Below are 18,271 nucleotides of genomic sequence, written 5' to 3'. Positions count from 1 at the left end.
GCGTTGAAAACTAAATTCATTAGACTACAATTTCACAGAAGGAATAGTTTTAAAATTCTGTCCACAACTAGCTGATATTCGAGCATCAAATTGCAGCTCATAACATGCACTCCAGTAAATTCGTGAAACAGGACAGTTCACTCAGGTGGAATCAGGGGATACATTTTATACTGATGGAAAACTGAAAATGTCTAGTTTATAATTCTACAAACGGCACTTGATTTCGACGTCGGAGCAAAAAGTTATGGCCGATACAAAATTACTGCCAGAGAGACTCTGGTCACGTTTTTCAGTTTTGGTGAAATTTTGAAATCTCAACTTTTACCCAACCAAATCAAGTAATTTTTTGAGGAAACTTTCTACACAACCTATATTACACATTTACATCAAAATCAAGTCAATTGGACCACAAAATTTGCGCTAAAGGGCCACGGCAAAACAGGGGCAGAACTGTCCATTTTTCTCATTTCACTCCCTTTGAGTTTTCTTCCACAATACAACTTATATCCACTAGATTAAGCACTAATTGATAAGTGAATATTTAACGTATATCTTGTACAATCTAAGAAGAAATCATGAAAATGAGCCTTAATTACTCGTAAATCGAGACTCAAAAGTGGAGTTTTAATAATACCAAGAAATCTGATTTTTATCTTTGAAATCAAGTGCAAAACGGTCGAGCAATATCGAAGGAAAATGGGGAGTTCAAAAACTCAATTTCCTTTAAGTTCGGAAATTTTAGATTTGACAAGTAATCTTTGAAAAATCGTATCTCACTCTCTGTAGGTCCAAAATTGGAAAACTTTGTACCATTGGAAACTACTTCCAAAGTACTAAAAGTTCCTAGAAAACACTTTTATATGATTTCAAATGGAAGACACTCAAATTTTGGCTTAAAGTCGCTGATTTGGCTATCAAGATAGTTTTGGGGTTGGTTTTTGGCCAACTTTGAAAATTCAGTAAAATTCACAGAATGAAATCTAGCCCCTGAAATTTGAAACTCAATTAGAGTTACAATCAAAGTTTAAAGCACAACAAGCAAAACAAGAATCGGAGTTTTGAGCACCAAAATATAGCAGTTCAAAGTTACTGAAATTTCCTCACTGAACAAGGATTTTCCAGATTTGAAACATGAACTTTGGGATTTCAGTTGGGCATCGAAATGGACTCGTAATGGCACCAAATTTGGCAGTATTACCCTACCATATAAGGGCTATTTTTCTGTCAAATTTCATGTAAAAATTTGGACGGAAAGTTGGGTAACAAAGTCGCTAAAGTTCCACGATTTCCTAAGGCAAATCTGCCTTGCACTTTCGTTTTTCTTTTCTCAATCATTTGGCCAATGAAATCTTTTCAAACATGGTCCATTTATGAAGACAATGTCTAAGAGACATCAAAAAAAATGTGTTTGATAGGTGATTAACACCAAGAGTTTCGGAATAACAACTCCCAATCAAGATTAGCCATTGACCAGCCCAAATTTAGGGTTTTCAAGCAACGAGGCAGGTTTGAAATTCGGCCATAACTCACTCAATTCAACTTGGAATTGAGCGTGGTTGGTAGCGTTGAAAACTACATTCATTAGACTACAATTTCACAGAAGGAATAGTTTTAAAATTCTGTCCACAACTAGCTGATATTCGAGCATCAAATTGCAGCTCATAACATGCACTCCAGTAAATTCGTGAAACAGGACAGTTCACTCAGGTGGAATCAGGGGATACATTTTATACTGATGGAAAACTGAAAATGTCTAGTTTATAATTCTACAAACGGCACTTGATTTCGACGTCGGAGCAAAAAGTTATGGCCGATACAAAATTACTGCCAGAGAGAATCTGGTCACGTTTTCCAGTTTTGGTGAAATTTTGAAATCTCAACTTTTACCCAACCAAATCAAGTAATTTTTTGAGGAAACTTTCTACACAACCTATATTACACATTTACATCAAAATCAAGTCAATTGGACCACAAAATTTGCGCTAAAGGGGCACGGCAAAACAGGGGCAGAACTGTCCATTTTTCTCATTTCACTCCCTTTGAGTTTTCTTCCACAATACAACTTATATCCACTAGATTAAGCACTAATTGATAAGTGAATATTTAACGTATATCTTGTACAATCTAAGAAGAAATCATGAAAATGAGCATTAATTACTCGTAAATCGAGACTCAAAAGTGGAGTTTTAATAATACCAAGAAATCTGATTTTTATCTTTGAAATCAAGTGCAAAACGGTCGAGCAATATCGAAGGAAAATGGGGAGTTCTAAAACTCAATTTCCTTTAAGTTCGGAAATTTTAGATTTGACAAGTAATCTTTGAAAAATCGTATCTCACTCTCTGTAGGTCCAAAATTGGAAAACTTTGTACCATTGGAAACTACTTCCAATGTACTAAAAGTTCCTAGAAAACACTTTTATATGATTTCAAATGGAAGACACTCAAATTTTGGCTTAAAGTCGCTGATTTGGCTATCAAGATAGTTTTGGGGTTGGTTTTTGGCCAACTTTGAAAATTCAGTAAAATTCACAGAATGCAATCTAGCCCCTGAAATTTGAAACTCAATTAGAGTTACAATCAAAGTTTAAAGCACAACAAGCAAAACAAGAATCGGAGTTTTGAGCACCAAAATATAGCAGTTCAAAGTTACTGAAATTTCCTCACTGAACAAGGATTTTCCAGATTTGAAACATGAACTTTGGGATTTCAGTTGGGCATCGAAATGGACTCGTAATGGCACCAAATTTGGCAGTATTACCCTACCATATAAGGGCTATTTCTCTATCAAATTGCATGTAAAAATTTGGACGGAAAGTTGGGTAACAAAGTCGCTAAAGTTCCACGATTTCCTAAGGCAAATCTGCCTTGCACTTTCATTTTTCTTTTCTCAATCATTTGGCCAATGAAATCTTTTCAAACATGGTCCATTTATGAAGACAATGTCTAAGAGACATCAAAAAAAATGTTTTTGATAGGTGATTAACACCAAGAGTTTCGGAATAACAACTCCCAATCAAGATTAGCCATTGACCAGCCCAAATTTAGGGTTTTCAAGCAACGAGGCAGGTTTGAAATTCGGCCATAACTCACTCAATTCAACTTGGAATTGAGCGTGGTTGGTAGAGTTGAAAACTACATTCATTAGACTACAATTTCACAGAAGGAATAGTTTTAAAATTCTGTCCACAACTAGCTGATATTCGAGCATCAAATTGCAGCTCATAACATGCACTCCAGAAAATTCGTGAAACAGGACAGTTCACTCAGGTGGAATCAGGGGATACATTTTATACTGATGGAAAACTGAAAATGTCTAGTTTATAATTCTACAAACGGCACTTGATTTCGACGTCGGAGCAAAAAGTTATGGCCGATACAAAATTACTGCCAGAGAGACTCTGGTCACGTTTTCCAGTTTTGGTGATATTTTGAAATCTCAACTTTTACCCAACCAAATCAAGTAATTTTTTGAGGAAACTTTCTACACAACCTATATTACACATTTACATCAAAATCAAGTCAATTGGACCACAAAATTTGCGCTAAAGGGGCACGGCAAAATAGGGGCAGAACTGTCCATTTTTCTCATTTCACTCCCTTTGAGTTTTCTTCCACAATACAACTTATATCCACTAGATTAAGCACTAATTGATAAGTGAATATTTAACGTATATTTTGTACAAATTTGGTATGAACTTTTGGTATATTTTGAGAAGATTAAAGCCATTTTTGAACTCTTTTGGTGATAATTGATTAAATATTGTTTAAGTGTTCAAAATTTGATAAATGAGTGGATTAATGTGTTAAATTTTGTGAAATTGTGAAGGATTCATGCACGAGATGAAAGACAGGTAAGGATCATCCGGAGTACAAAGTACAAAAGAAATTGGGAGCAAAAATGTAGAAAAAGGAAAGAAGTGAAAAACTGAAAATTGATCAATCGGATCCGTGTGAACAAGGGGCAATCCGAGCCCTCGTCTGTGTTTCTGAAGCAGTATATCCGAGGTCAGAAGATCCCACCTCGGATCCATATTCAACCCTCGGATCTGAGTCTCGGATCTGTCTCTCTCTTCAGCAAGTGGCACAGCCGTTTTTCTTTACCTTTCTCACAACTTTTACAGCTATTTTGAGGGACAGGAATCGGTGGCACATGCTTCTACAACAAAAGAGAAGACCAAATGAGTTGTAGACAAAAGGAAACATCATATCTTTGACTTCTTTTTACAAAATCTGAGTGAAGAAAATTATGAAATGAGAGGAATAGACTTTCTATCACCTTTTATGCAGAGACACAAGGAAGAAGCAAGGAGAACCATACGTAGCTAGTTTTTCTCCTTGTAACTAGTTTCTCTCTAGCTAGGAGTTCTTGGTGAAGCATTTGGAGTTTTCACTTGTAATCATCTTGTACAAGAACATAGCAGAATTTGAGGGATTCACCATCAATTGGCTAAGCTTTCTTTTATCTTTCTTGTACTTGTACTGTATGATGATTTGCATTAATAAACTTGTGAATTTGATTGTTAAATCATTCATGAGTAGTTAATTTTCTTTATCTAGGGAGTAGATGAAACTTATGGCTAAATAATATGAATTGAATATGATTTACACTTGTTATATCTTGTATTAACTTGTCTACTTGTGCAGCTGTGATTACTTGTTATTGATTGATCACCAATAGCATGATTATAGTTGTTATTGTTCAATGAGAATTGGTAGTAACAATAGAAACACATGAGTAGAGCTTAAGTTGTATGTTCATGAAAATAGAGATACACTTAAGTGGATTACTTAGCATTTCATGAAAGAAAACAGAGTAGTAGTAGTATTTCACCATGAAAATAGGGAAAACTATATTGCTCTAGGCCATTTCATCATGAAAATGAGACTTGGTAACTTTGGAAATGAATCCCTAGTTAAACAAGAATAATAACAAGAGGTAAATCTTTTCATTTGTGTTGTTTATGCCATAAGTGGAATCTACATCCCTAGATTCAATCTTTAGTGAAATTTCTCCATTTGCATTTAGCATTTGTTAAACTAGATGTGTATATCAGATTTGTAGACTATAGCAATATACTTTCTCTGCTCAAATTCATTTGTAAGTCTAAATAATAGAGAAAAATAAGGACCTAGTACTTGTTTAATTTGCTCCTCGTGGGATCGACCCGATACATACCCTACATTACGATTTCAGCCTGTATACTTGCAGTCAACAGGTATAAAATCGGATTTAAACTTGCATTGATATAAAAATTCCGTCACTAATCCAACATAAATAACACCCAATATCATCACCAGCTCATCAAATCCATTGTGGGATTTCATAGAGTCCACTCACAAGATTTTCAACAATATAGAACTACCCACATGCATCTATAAGTTTACAAGTGCAATATAACTTATATAAGTCAAGATTCAAGAGGTTGATCATTTGTTACCTCCTTAGATGACTAAAGTAGAAATTTTCGGTCCTTTGAAACTCAAGAAAACTGTGCAAATGAAGCTCCTTTCCTAGCTTGAGTTGATCTCCAAGTGATTTGCAAGGTGTAGTAAAATTTTGGAGTGATTTGGACAAGAAATGAAGCAAAAAATTTCACTAAGTTTTTGGCGCCGTTGCCGGGGAGCGGCAATATTAGGGCCTAATCATCTCTATTAATTTAGATATTTTCATTATTTTTATTCAAGTTGTTGATTTTTAACAATTAAAACTGTAAAATTTCTCTTGTTTTTATTTGTAGTATATGCACCGATCAAATCGAGAAGTTGCACTTTTCGATCCTGAAATTGAGAGAACACTAAGGAGACAAAGGAGGAATACACCACATCAAGAGGAACAAAAAGTTTGGCAGCCGATAGAGGAAATCTGGATAGAATTATCATTTGAGAAAGAAATGACGGAAAATGAACAAAATAGGCGAATTCTACGAGATTTTGCTTTACCGAGAGCACAAGGTTCTAAAACTAGCATCGTAAGGCCAACAGTAAATGCTAATAATTTTGAAATTAAACCATCACTGATTGAAATGGTTCAACAATCTCAATATGGAGGTAATGCTACCGAAAATCCAAATTCTCACTTGTCAACATTTCTTGAAATCTGTGATACAATTAAGTTTAATGGTGTTAGTGATGATGCAATTAAATTTTGATTGTTTCCATTTTCACTAAGGGACAAGGCCAAGGTTTGGTTACAATCTCATCCTCCAAATACTTTTACTACTTGAGCTGAATTAGCTAAGACTTTTCTTAATAAATTCTTTCCACCTGGAAAAACTGCTAAACTCAGAATGGATATAACTAGTTTCTCTCAACAGGAAGGAGAGACATTGTATGAAGTTTGGAAGCGCTATCGGGAATTGCAACAAAGATGTCCTCATCATGGTTTACCAGATTGGCTAGTAGTCCAAATATTTTACAATGGTCTCACCTATCCAACAAAGACGCATGTAGATGCGGCAGCGAGAGGAGCACTGATGGGAAAGACAGCTGAGGAAGCTCAACAATTGATTGAAGAAATGGCTGCTAACAACTACCAATGGGCAAACGAACGAGGTAATACAAGGAGAACTGTAGGTATGCTTGAAGTAGATACTTTGAATATGTTAAGTGCAAAGATGGATAATGTGATTAAGATGCTTAATAGACAAGTTGGTTCTAGTTCTAATCAAGGAGTAGTTGTTGTATGTTGTACTACTTGCGGCAGAGATCATGATGATTTTATGTGTTCTATCAGCGAACAGGTTCAATATCTCAATAATTACAACCGTCCACCCCAAAACAATCCATACTCTAGTACCTACAATCCAGGATGACGTAATCACCCGAATTTTGGATGGAAGGATCAAGGGAACCAACAAAGACCAGTTAATCTACCGAATTTTCAACCGAAGCAACCACTTCCGGAGTCCAAACCAGCTTGGGAACTGGTAATTGAGAAGCTGGTAAATGTATCAAATGATAAAATTGAAAAGTTAGTCAGTACCACTGCTCAACGGTTTGAAAGAATTGAAGCAAGGATGGACCAACTCACCAATATGTACAGGAATGTTGAGGTCCAATTAGGGCAAATAGCAAATACGGTTAACAATCGCAACCAAGGGGATTTACCTAGCAAGACTGGAGTGAATCCGAGAGAGTATGTCAATGCAATCATTCTTAGAAGCGGTAAAACGGTTGAAGGACCTAATTTTGGAAATTCAAGTGGTGAAAAAGACAAGGAGCAATCAATCGAAGGGGAGAAAGAAAGCCGAAATGATCATGTTGTCATTGATATTGATGCACTTCCTCTCAAATTAAATTCTCAGTTAAATTCTAATGTGATTCCTTTTCCTCACAGGTTGAAGAAAGATGGACAGGATCGGGAGTTTGAAAAGTTCTTCAAAAAGTTTAAACAATTGCACATTAACATTCCTTTCATTGATGCTATAACACAGATTCCCTCTTATGCACGTTTCTTGAAAGACATTATGTCAACGAAGAGAAAAATTGTAGATAATGAGATGATAGCATTAACGGAAGAGTGTAGTGCATTGATTAAAAACAAACTCCCTCCTAAATTGAAAGATTCGGGAAGCTTTTCTATTCCTTGCACAATTGGTCAATTGCATTTTTCTAATGCTTTATATGATTTAGGTGCAAGTGTGTCACTCTTGCCACTATCGGTTGCCCGGAGGCTAGGACTTCAAGAGCTAAAAGCTACCAATATCACATTGCAATTGGCGGATCGATCAATCACACATCCAATGCGTATTTTGAAAAATGTGCTCATAAAGGTAAGACAATCTATAATACCTGTCGATTTTGTTGTCTTAGATATTGAGGAAGATGTGAGAATGCCAATTATTCTAGGATGACCGTTTTTAGCCACCGCATGAACTATAATTGATGTGGAAAAAGGTAAGCTTATATTACGGGTTAATGGTGAGGAATTGGAATTCAATTTGGATAATAAAGAAGGGAGTATAGAGGCTACTGCTCTTGTTTCCAATATGCCATGTGATGAAAAGGTTAACCAAGAAAGGAACGAAGAAGTTAAATATATAAATGTCCTTGGTACTAACTTTCATGGTGTAGGAGCAAGGGAGGAGAATATAAGGATAGAAGTTGGCTTAATAAATTCGCCATTCTATGAAGAAAGTGGAGAAAAGTTGAGCCAACTCGAAAAAGACAAGCAAATTCCACTCCAAGGTGAAGTCGAGCCTTTATATGATAAGTCTAATACTCCTTCTTGGCATTTGAGGAAATTGGACTATGGAGATCAATACATAGCTCACCACATGGTAGATTGGCTCGGGAGTTTCGATCTATGGGGAGAAAATCGCTCCCTAATGTTCTAAAATGATTCAACTTTTTAAATCGAGCCAACGACTATAAACAAAAGCGCTTGTTGGGAGGCAACCCAATAATAATATTGTAGTTGTGTGTTTTTATGTTTTTTTTTTTTTTTACATTTTGGTGTGATTTAATTGACTAATTAGATGTATTTCACTTGTTTGTAGGAGGTTCGGGAGTTTCATCATCCATCTTGGAAGTACAATTGAAGAACAAGTGTAAAAAGGGAGGTTTTCTTACTAAATTGTGCTTTAAGTGTTTAGAATTCCCATGCATATATACAATGTTGCATTTCAAGTATATTCAATTGAGTTTTGATGATAACATGTTTATAAATGCTCATGGACTCATTTGATGTGCATTTAATGCCCAAAAGTGCCATTTTGGGGTAAAAGTGCAAAAATGATCAAAGAACCCCACCCCTTGATTTTCAATGAAGATGTGTTTGATGTGTTTTGAGATGTTGGATATTGTGTTTATGGTATATTACATGTGCGTGGGAGGTTGGAATTGATAAAAAGTTTGTCCAATGTGTAATTTGGAATTGGCCGAAAAAGGGAGAAAAAGTTTAAAAAATTACAGTTTCTGCAATTAGTGCAGAGAAATACAGATCCGATCTCGAATCCGAAAAACCCAGACGGATCCGGCCTCGGATCCTTTGAAGCTCAAAAATCAAAAATAGGGGAGCCGAACTCGGATCCAACATATTCCAGTGGATCTGAGAGCTCGGCTGAACATCTGGAGTAGCGGATCCGAGCCCTGTCGGATCCGAGGGCTTCTAGAAACGATCCGAGCTCGGATCGGTTCGCGGATATAGCAGAACCGCAACCTCGGTTCCTCATTTTCCAGCTTTCTTCTTCTTCTCTTTCTCCGAAACCCTAGCTCTCCTCTCCAATTTTCCATTCTCTACGTTATTCCTCTAATCTTTCACCACAAAAACATCCCAAACACTCTTGTGAACATAAACCCTCAACAATTTCGTAGCAAAAACATCAATTTTCTGGGTTTTGATCTTCATTAGAATACAACAGGGCCGAACTGATTTCTTCCAATTTGGGGGTGAATTTGGACCGTTTTCTTCCTCATTTTTGCATCATTTCCATCCTCTAGCATCTTCCTATACATTTGAGGTAATAATTTGCAATTTTCTTTGAGATTTCATAATTTCCAATTCTATATTTTTTCTAATTTTTGGGCAAATGTTGGTAATCGTTTATATGTTGAAATTTCTTAATATAATTGTGCTACATTGTGCTTAAATAGATTGCTACAACTATTTTCATGCTTATTTTTGAGAAAATTGTGGATTTGGCGATATTTTTGAGACTTTTTCTCAATTATTAGGCTTGAGCAATTTGGTTCTTTAGCCTTGTGAATGTTGCTTTCATTGAATATATTAACTTGTTCTGAGGAGTAAAATGATATGCGATTAATAGAACAAATTCCATTGGGTAAAAGAGTGTGTTTATGATTAAGTTAAGCACATTCAACCTTTTTGCTTGAAATCTCTTATCTCTTTGAGTTAGTTTGTAATTGTTTTGGTAAATTTGGAGCTCATTCGTATGCACTTTATTAAGAATGTATATAGCCAATTGTGGTGTGATTCTTGGATAAAGTTATGAATATATTGGCATGTACATTCTTGAAATAATGGTTAAGGTTCAAATGATTGAACCCTTTGATGAGACTCTACCTGAAAATGTGCATTTGAGTTTGAAATGAGTTAAGTAGGATCTTTGGTTGCGTTTTGGTACATGTTGGCAGGGAATTTAGCCCTTTTATAAGGGGAAACTCTGCCGAAATTTTCTTAAATTTCTATTTATCATTTGAGAGCAAGTTTATATTGTTTCGAATGAATATTCATCTTATTTGTGTATAGGTACTATGACTCGCACAAGGAGGGCTCGTATTCCTATTCCTATTCCTTCTTCGAGTGAGGAACGAACTCCTTCACCTGAGGAGTCACCAGTGGATGAATCCCCTTCATCTGAGTCACCTCCACGCTCACAGCGTAAGACTGCGTCTACTAGCCGCGAGGAGCCACTTCGGGACTATGATACCACGCGATTCACTTCGCTTGAAAACCAACAGTGGTATGAAGCCGGATTGGACAAGGAGATCATAATTGAGAAGCATCTGCCACTGGAGGTGGGCGATCATTATAAAATCTCCACGGCATTCAAGCGCCTTGGATGAGAGAACATCTTCGGCTTGCCGAAGTATTATTATCCTAATCTGATCCGGGAGTTCTACGCCAATGTAGAAAACAAACAAAGCTATAGTGGCAACCTCATACTCTCATGGGTTCGAAGCAAAAGAGTGGCACTCAATCAGGATACAGTCGCCAAATTCGTCAAACTCAAGGACAATGGAGAAGACGTGAAATTGACCAAGGAATTCAAGGCACGTGATCCATGGCAAGTAGGAGAAGTTGTGTCACGTCTTAAGGGTCAATACCGTGAGCGAGGAAGTTCTAAGAAGCTCATAGTGTACGCGGATTCCTTTGAGCCTCGGTACCACTTGATATTCTATCTTTTTTGCTTTCAATGTGGTACCGAAAAGAATTGAAAAATGAGAACTCCGCAACAGTGACCTCTACTTCCTGGACAAGATGATGAACGGAGTAGGTCGCCAGCTGACTGGAATACCTCTGTCCAGTATCGTTATCAGCTACATGCGGACCACCGCTCGAATGAGAGCCGGCAAAACCTGCTTTGGGTTCCCTCGCCTTCTCTCCCTTCTGTTTGAGAAGCTTAAGGTTCCCCTTGGAACCGAGCGAGCCACTATCACTAGGGCTACCGAGGAGGTCAGTGTCTCGATACTCAAATCCTTGAGTATTCCTACGAATTTTGGAGCTGCTCTGGTTCAGGACACTGGAGAAGCATCGACTTCCGCTGCTCAGCCTCCACCTCACACTGAACCACAAGCGGAAGCTCAAGAGTCGGAGGCACAGCAGACTCTTCCTCCTCCCATTCCGCGACCACCTCCTCCGCCGCGCTCCAAGTGGCAAGAGCTCCTCAGTGCCATTTGCTGTATGGAGACACGAGTCATCGAGGGCATTGACCAGATGGAGCGGATGATGACTGAGCGACTCAACAGACATGATCGCCGTCTTTGTGCGATCGAGGATCATTTTCAGATCTGCCGGTCGCCTACTCCGACGCCTCAGCATGAGGAGGGGCATATTGGTACATCACATGGTCCTCATGGAGCTGAGAAGGCAGTAGACCCTCGTTCCGAGCAGCCATGAAGATCTTTAGTTGATTACATCTTTTGTTGCTTTATTTTTCTTTTATTGTGTTCGGTTTAAACTTTGTAGTTTTCATATTGCATTATCTTGTGCTACTTATGGTTTTTCGTCCCCTTTTGTTTCATTTTGGACAGAATTTGGATGATCGTGAGGATTAATGGCTTCAAATTAAATCACCACTTATTTTGAGGGAAGTTTCAATTTCTTTTACCTTCCTCTACAATGAGGACATTGTAGATTTTAAGTGTGGGGGAGGGATTACTTTATCTTATGGGTGATTGTGTCTTGAAATGCATGATTTTAGTTGTCTATGGCTTAAAAATATTGGCATTATATTTGGAAATATTGTCATGAGGTTAATTTTCTTAAAATTGAGGTTGTTGGGTTTTGTCCATTTTTATGGGGAAACCCTGTCAAAATTTTTCTAAAATATTTTCCAAATATTTCAAATTAATGGCCAAAATGTTCAATTTTAAGTACCTAATTCTTTCATTGGATAAAATGTTATATGTATTTTGGGAAGGTTTGGTCCTCATTTTGCTTGGAATGAATTATTATGCAATTAGGATTTTTACATTTTAGAAAGTATATTCGGTTAAATAAGAAAAATTATGCTTAGAATTTTGCATGTTTAATGATATTTCTCATTTTTACTTAATTTTATAAGTAAGTGATTGATATAGTCAAGACAAGGCCAGATTCTTCCTTTAATTATGCTTAGAGGGAAAAGAAAATTATTTCAAAAAAAAAAAAATAAATAAAAAATAAAAAATAAAAAGAAAAAATATATATATATTGATATTATTTTTTCTACTCTAATGATTCACATACTGAGTAATCGGGGGTTGACATTTACAAATGTCGACATTCGCGTAAAAAGGTATTGGAATTAAGAGTATGCTTGACAATTTGAATAAGTGAAATGTTGAGTAACCGGAAATCTTCACCTAAAAGTGTCGATTTTCGAGTAAAAAGGCGTTTTCACTATTTAAATAAAATGAAATGTGAATAAATCCCTCTAAATTGTTAAGTTTTGGGATGAGAAATGCCATAAAATTGACTATGTGATTTACTTATTTGTAGAATTAGGATAGAATGAGAGATTGAGTTGAATTTGTTGAAATTAAGGCATAATTATTTTTATTTAATTGAATATTATGAGTATTTAGTGTAATCTGAGAAATGGCACAATGATTGGTTTCTGGGGTTTGAGGAATTAAATTTGACAAAAGTATATATATTATTTTGATCTCTTGAATCATTGTGGTAAATTATGTGTAAAATTGCTTAAGGACAAGCAATGATTCAAGTGTGGGGGAATTTGATAAGTGAATATTTAACGTATATTTTGTACAAATTTGGTATGAACTTTTGGTATGTTTTGAAAAGATTAAAGCCATATTTGAACTCTTTTGGTGATAATTGATTAAATATTATTTAAGTGTTCAAAATTTGATAAATGAGTGGATTAATGTGTTAAATTTTATGAAATTGTGAAGGATTCATGCACGAGATGAAAGACAGGTAAGGATCATCCGGAGTACAAAGTACAAAAGAAATTGGGAGCAAAAATGTAGAAAAAGAAAAGAAGTGAAAAACTGAAAATTTGATCAACATGGATCCGAGCTCGGATCCGTGTGAACAAGGGGCAATCCGAGCCCTCGTCTGTGTTTCTGAAGCAGTGTATCCCAGGTCAGAAGATCCGACCTTGGATCCATAGAAAAAAGGCCTCGGATCCATATTCAACCCTCGGATCCGAGTCTCGGATCTGTCTCTCTCTTCAGCAAGTGGCATAGCCGTTTTTCTTTACCTTTCTCACAACTTTTCCAGCTATTTTGAGGGACGGAAATCGGTGGCACATGCTTCTCAACAAAAGAGAAGACCAAATGAGTTGTAGACAAAAGGAAATATCATATCTTTGACTTCTTTTTACAAAATCTGAGTGGAGGAAATTATGAAGTGAGAGGAATAAACTTTCTACCACCTTTTATGCAGAGACACAAGGAAGAAGCAAGGAGAACCATACGTAGCTAGTTTTTCTTCTTGTAACTAGTTTCTCTCTAACTAGGAGTTCTTTGAGAAGTATTTGGAGTTTTCACTTGTAATCATCTTGTACAAGAACATAGCATAATTTGAGGGCTTCACCATCAATTGGCTAAGCTTTCTTTTATCTTTCTTGTACTTGTACTGTATGATTATTTGCATTAATAAACTTGTGAGTTTGATTGTTAAATCATTCATGAGTAGCTAATTTTCTTTATCTAGGGAGTAGATGAAACTTATGACTAAATAATATGAATTGAATGTGATTTATACTTGTTATATCTTGTATTAACTTGTCTACTTGTGCAGCTGTGATTACTTGTTATTGATTGATCATCAATAGCATGATTATAGTTGTTATTGTTCAATGAGAATTGGTAGTAACAATAGAAACACATGAGTAGAGCTTAAGTTGTATGTTCATGAAAATAGAGATACACTTAAGTGGATTACTTAGCATTTCATGAAAGAAAACAGAGTAGTAGTAGTATTTCACCATGAAAATAGGGAAAACTATATTGCTCTAGGCCATTTCATCATGAAAATGAGACTTGGTAACTTTGGAAATGAATCCCTAGTTAAACAAGAATAATAACAAGAGGTAAATCTTTTCATTTGTGTTGTTTATGCCATAAGTGGAATCTACATCCCTAGATTCAATCTTTAGTGAAATTTCTCCATTTGCATTTAGCATTTGTTAAACTAGATGTGTATATCAGATTTGTAGACTATAGCAATATACTTTCTCTGCTCAAATTCATTTGTAAGTCTAAATAATAGAGAAAAATAAGGACCTAGTACTTGTTTAATTTGCTCCTCGTGGGATCGACCCGATACATACCCTACATTACGATTTCAGCCTGTATACTTGCAGTCAACAGGTATAAAATCGGATTTAAACTTGCATTGATATAAAAATTCCGTCACTAATCCAACATAAATAACACCCAATATCATCACCAGCTCATCAAATCCATTGTGGGATTTCATAGAGTCCACTCACAAGATTTTCAACAATATAGAACTACCCACATGCATCTATAAGTTTACAAGTGCAATATAACTTATATAAGTCAAGATTCAAGAGGTTGATCATTTGTTACCTCCTTAGATGACTAAAGTAGAAATTTTCGGTCCTTTGAAACTCAAGAAAACTGTGCAAATGAAGCTCCTTTCCTAGCTTGAGTTGATCTCCAAGTGATTTGCAAGGTGTAGTAAAATTTTGGAGTGATTTGGACAAGAAATGAAGCAAAAAATTTCACTAAGTTTTTGGCGCCGTTGCCGGGGAGCGGCAATATTAGGGCCTAATCATCTCTATTAATTTAGATATTTTCATTATTTTTATTCAAGTTGTTGATTTTTAACAATTAAAACTGTAAAATTTCTCTTGTTTTTATTTGTAGTATATGCACCGATCAAATCGAGAAGTTGCACTTTTCGATCCTGAAATTGAGAGAACACTAAAGAGACAAAGGAGGAATACACCACATCAAGAGGAACAAAAAGTTTGGCAGCCGATAGAGGAAATCTGGATAGAATTATCATTTGAGAAAGAAATGACGGAAAATGAACAAAATAGGCGAATTCTACGAGATTTTGCTTTACCGAGAGCACAAGGTTCTAAAACTAGCATCGTAAGGCCAACAGTAAATGCTAATAATTTTGAAATTAAACCATCACTGATTGAAATGGTTCAACAATCTCAATATGGAGGTAATGCTACCGAAAATCCAAATTCTCACTTGTCAACATTTCTTGAAATCTGTGATACAATTAAGTTTAATGGTGTTAGTGATGATGCAATTAAATTTTGATTGTTTCCATTTTCACTAAGGGACAAGGCCAAGGTTTGGTTACAATCTCATCCTCCAAATACTTTTACTACTTGAGCTGAATTAGCTAAGACTTTTCTTAATAAATTCTTTCCACCTGGAAAAACTGCTAAACTCAGAATGGATATAACTAGTTTCTCTCAACAGGAAGGAGAGACATTGTATGAAGTTTGGAAGCGCTATCGGGAATTGCAACAAAGATGTCCTCATCATGGTTTACCAGATTGGCTAGTAGTCCAAATATTTTACAATGGTCTCACCTATCCAACAAAGACGCATGTAGATGCGGCAGCGAGAGGAGCACTGATGGGAAAGACAGCTGAGGAAGCTCAACAATTGATTGAAGAAATGGCTGCTAACAACTACCAATGGGCAAACGAACGAGGTAATACAAGGAGAACTGTAGGTATGCTTGAAGTAGATACTTTGAATATGTTAAGTGCAAAGATGGATAATGTGATTAAGATGCTTAATAGACAAGTTGGTTCTAGTTCTAATCAAGGAGTAGTTGTTGTATGTTGTACTACTTGCGGCAGAGATCATGATGATTTTATGTGTTCTATCAGCGAACAGGTTCAATATCTCAATAATTACAACCGTCCACCCCAAAACAATCCATACTCTAGTACCTACAATCCAGGATGACGTAATCACCCGAATTTTGGATGGAAGGATCAAGGGAACCAACAAAGACCAGTTAATCTACCGAATTTTCAACCGAAGCAACCACTTCCGGAGTCCAAACCAGCTTGGGAATTGGTAATTGAGAAGCTGGTAAATGTATCAAATGATAAAATTGAAAAGTTAGTCAGTACCACTGCTCAACGGTTTGAAAGAATTGAAGCAAGGATGGACCAACTCACCAATATGTACAGGAATGTTGAGGTCCAATTAGGGCAAATAGCAAATACGGTTAACAATCGCAACCAAGGGGATTTACCTAGCAAGACTGGAGTGAATCCGAGAGAGTATGTCAATGCAATCATTCTTAGAAGCGGTAAAACGGTTGAAGGACCTAATTTTGGAAATTCAAGTGGTGAAAAAGACAAGGAGCAATCAATCGAAGGGGAGAAAGAAAGCCGAAATGATCATGTTGTCATTGATATTGATGCACTTCCTCTCAAATTAAATTCTCAGTTAAATTCTAATGTGATTCCTTTTCCTCACAGGTTGAAGAAAGATGGACAGGATCGGGAGTTTGAAAAGTTCTTCAAAAAGTTTAAACAATTGCACATTAACATTCCTTTCATTGATGCTATAACACAGATTCCCTCTTATGCACGTTTCTTGAAAGACATTATGTCAACGAAGAGAAAAATTGTAGATAATAAGATGATAGCATTAACGGAAGAGTGTAGTGCATTGATTAAAAACAAACTCCCTCCTAAATTGAAAGATTCGGGAAGCTTTTCTATTCCTTGCACAATTGGTCAATTGCATTTTTCTAATGCTTTATATGATTTAGGTGCAAGTGTGTCACTCTTGCCACTATCGGTTGCCCGGAGGCTAGGACTTCAAGAGCTAAAAGCTACCAATATCACATTGCAATTGGCGGATCGATCAATCACACATCCAATGCGTATTTTGAAAAATGTGCTCATAAAGGTAAGACAATCTATAATACCTGTCGATTTTGTTGTCTTAGATATTGAGGAAGATGTGAGAATGCCAATTATTCTAGGATGACCGTTTTTAGCCACCGCATGAACTATAATTGATGTGGAAAAAGGTAAGCTTATATTACGGGTTAATGGTGAGGAATTGGAATTCAATTTGGATAATAAAGAAGGGAGTATAGAGGCTACTGCTCTTGTTTCCAATATGCCATGTGATGAAAAGGTTAACCAAGAAAGGAACGAAGAAGTTAAATATATAAATGTCCTTGGTACTAACTTTCATGGTGTAGGAGCAAGGGAGGAGAATATAAGGATAGAAGTTGGCTTAATAAATTCGCCATTCTATGAAGAAAGTGGAGAAAAGTTGAGCCAACTCGAAAAAGACAAGCAAATTCCACTCCAAGGTGAAGTCGAGCCTTTATATGATAAGTCTAATACTCCTTCTTGGCATTTGAGGAAATTGGACTATGGAGATCAATACATAGCTCACCACATGGTAGATTGGCTCGGGAGTTTCGATCTATGGGGAGAAAATCGCTCCCTAATGTTCTAAAATGATTCAACTTTTTAAATCGAGCCAACGACTATAAACAAAAGCGCTTGTTGGGAGGCAACCCAATAATAATATTGTAGTTGTGTGTTTTTATGTTTTTTTTTTTTTTACATTTTGGTGTGATTTAATTGACTAATTAGATGTATTTCACTTGTTTGTAGGAGGTTCGGGAGTTTCATCATCCATCTTGGAAGTACAATTGAAGAACAAGTGTAAAAAGGGAGGTTTTCTTACTAAATTGTGCTTTAAGTGTTTAGAATTCCCATGCATATATACAATGTTGCATTTCAAGTATATTCAATTGAGTTTTGATGATAACATGTTTATAAATGCTCATGGACTCATTTGATGTGCATTTAATGCCCAAAAGTGCCATTTTGGGGTAAAAGTGCAAAAATGATCAAAGAACCCCACCCCTTGATTTTCAATGAAGATGTGTTTGATGTGTTTTGAGATGTTGGATATTGTGTTTATGGTATATTACATGTGCGTGGGAGGTTGGAATTGATAAAAAGTTTGTCCAATGTGTAATTTGGAATTGGCCGAAAAAGGGAGAAAAAGTTTAAAAAATTACAGTTTCTGCAATTAGTGCAGAGAAATACAGATCCGATCTCGAATCCGAAAAACCCAGACGGATCCGGCCT

General features: G+C 36.2%; 2 non-coding genes across 2 annotated transcripts; both read right to left on the bottom strand.

Annotated features, from left to right (window-relative positions):
* Positions 1-6,280: 6,280 nt before the first annotated feature.
* On the bottom strand, positions 6,281-6,387 carry LOC113719496 (small nucleolar RNA R71). Its single transcript, XR_003454906.1, has one exon. It is a non-coding gene; the product is annotated as a small nucleolar RNA R71 (small nucleolar RNA).
* A 9,182-nt stretch (positions 6,388-15,569) lies between these two features.
* Positions 15,570-15,676, bottom strand: LOC113719490 (small nucleolar RNA R71). The gene has a single exon (XR_003454905.1). It is a non-coding gene; the product is annotated as a small nucleolar RNA R71 (small nucleolar RNA).
* Positions 15,677-18,271: the final 2,595 nt, after the last annotated feature.

This window comes from Coffea arabica, chromosome 1e (genome assembly GCF_036785885.1).
Source record: "Coffea arabica cultivar ET-39 chromosome 1e, Coffea Arabica ET-39 HiFi, whole genome shotgun sequence".
Lineage (NCBI taxonomy): Eukaryota > Viridiplantae > Streptophyta > Magnoliopsida > Gentianales > Rubiaceae > Coffea > Coffea arabica.
This window is presented reverse-complemented; position numbering and strand designations above follow the sequence as displayed.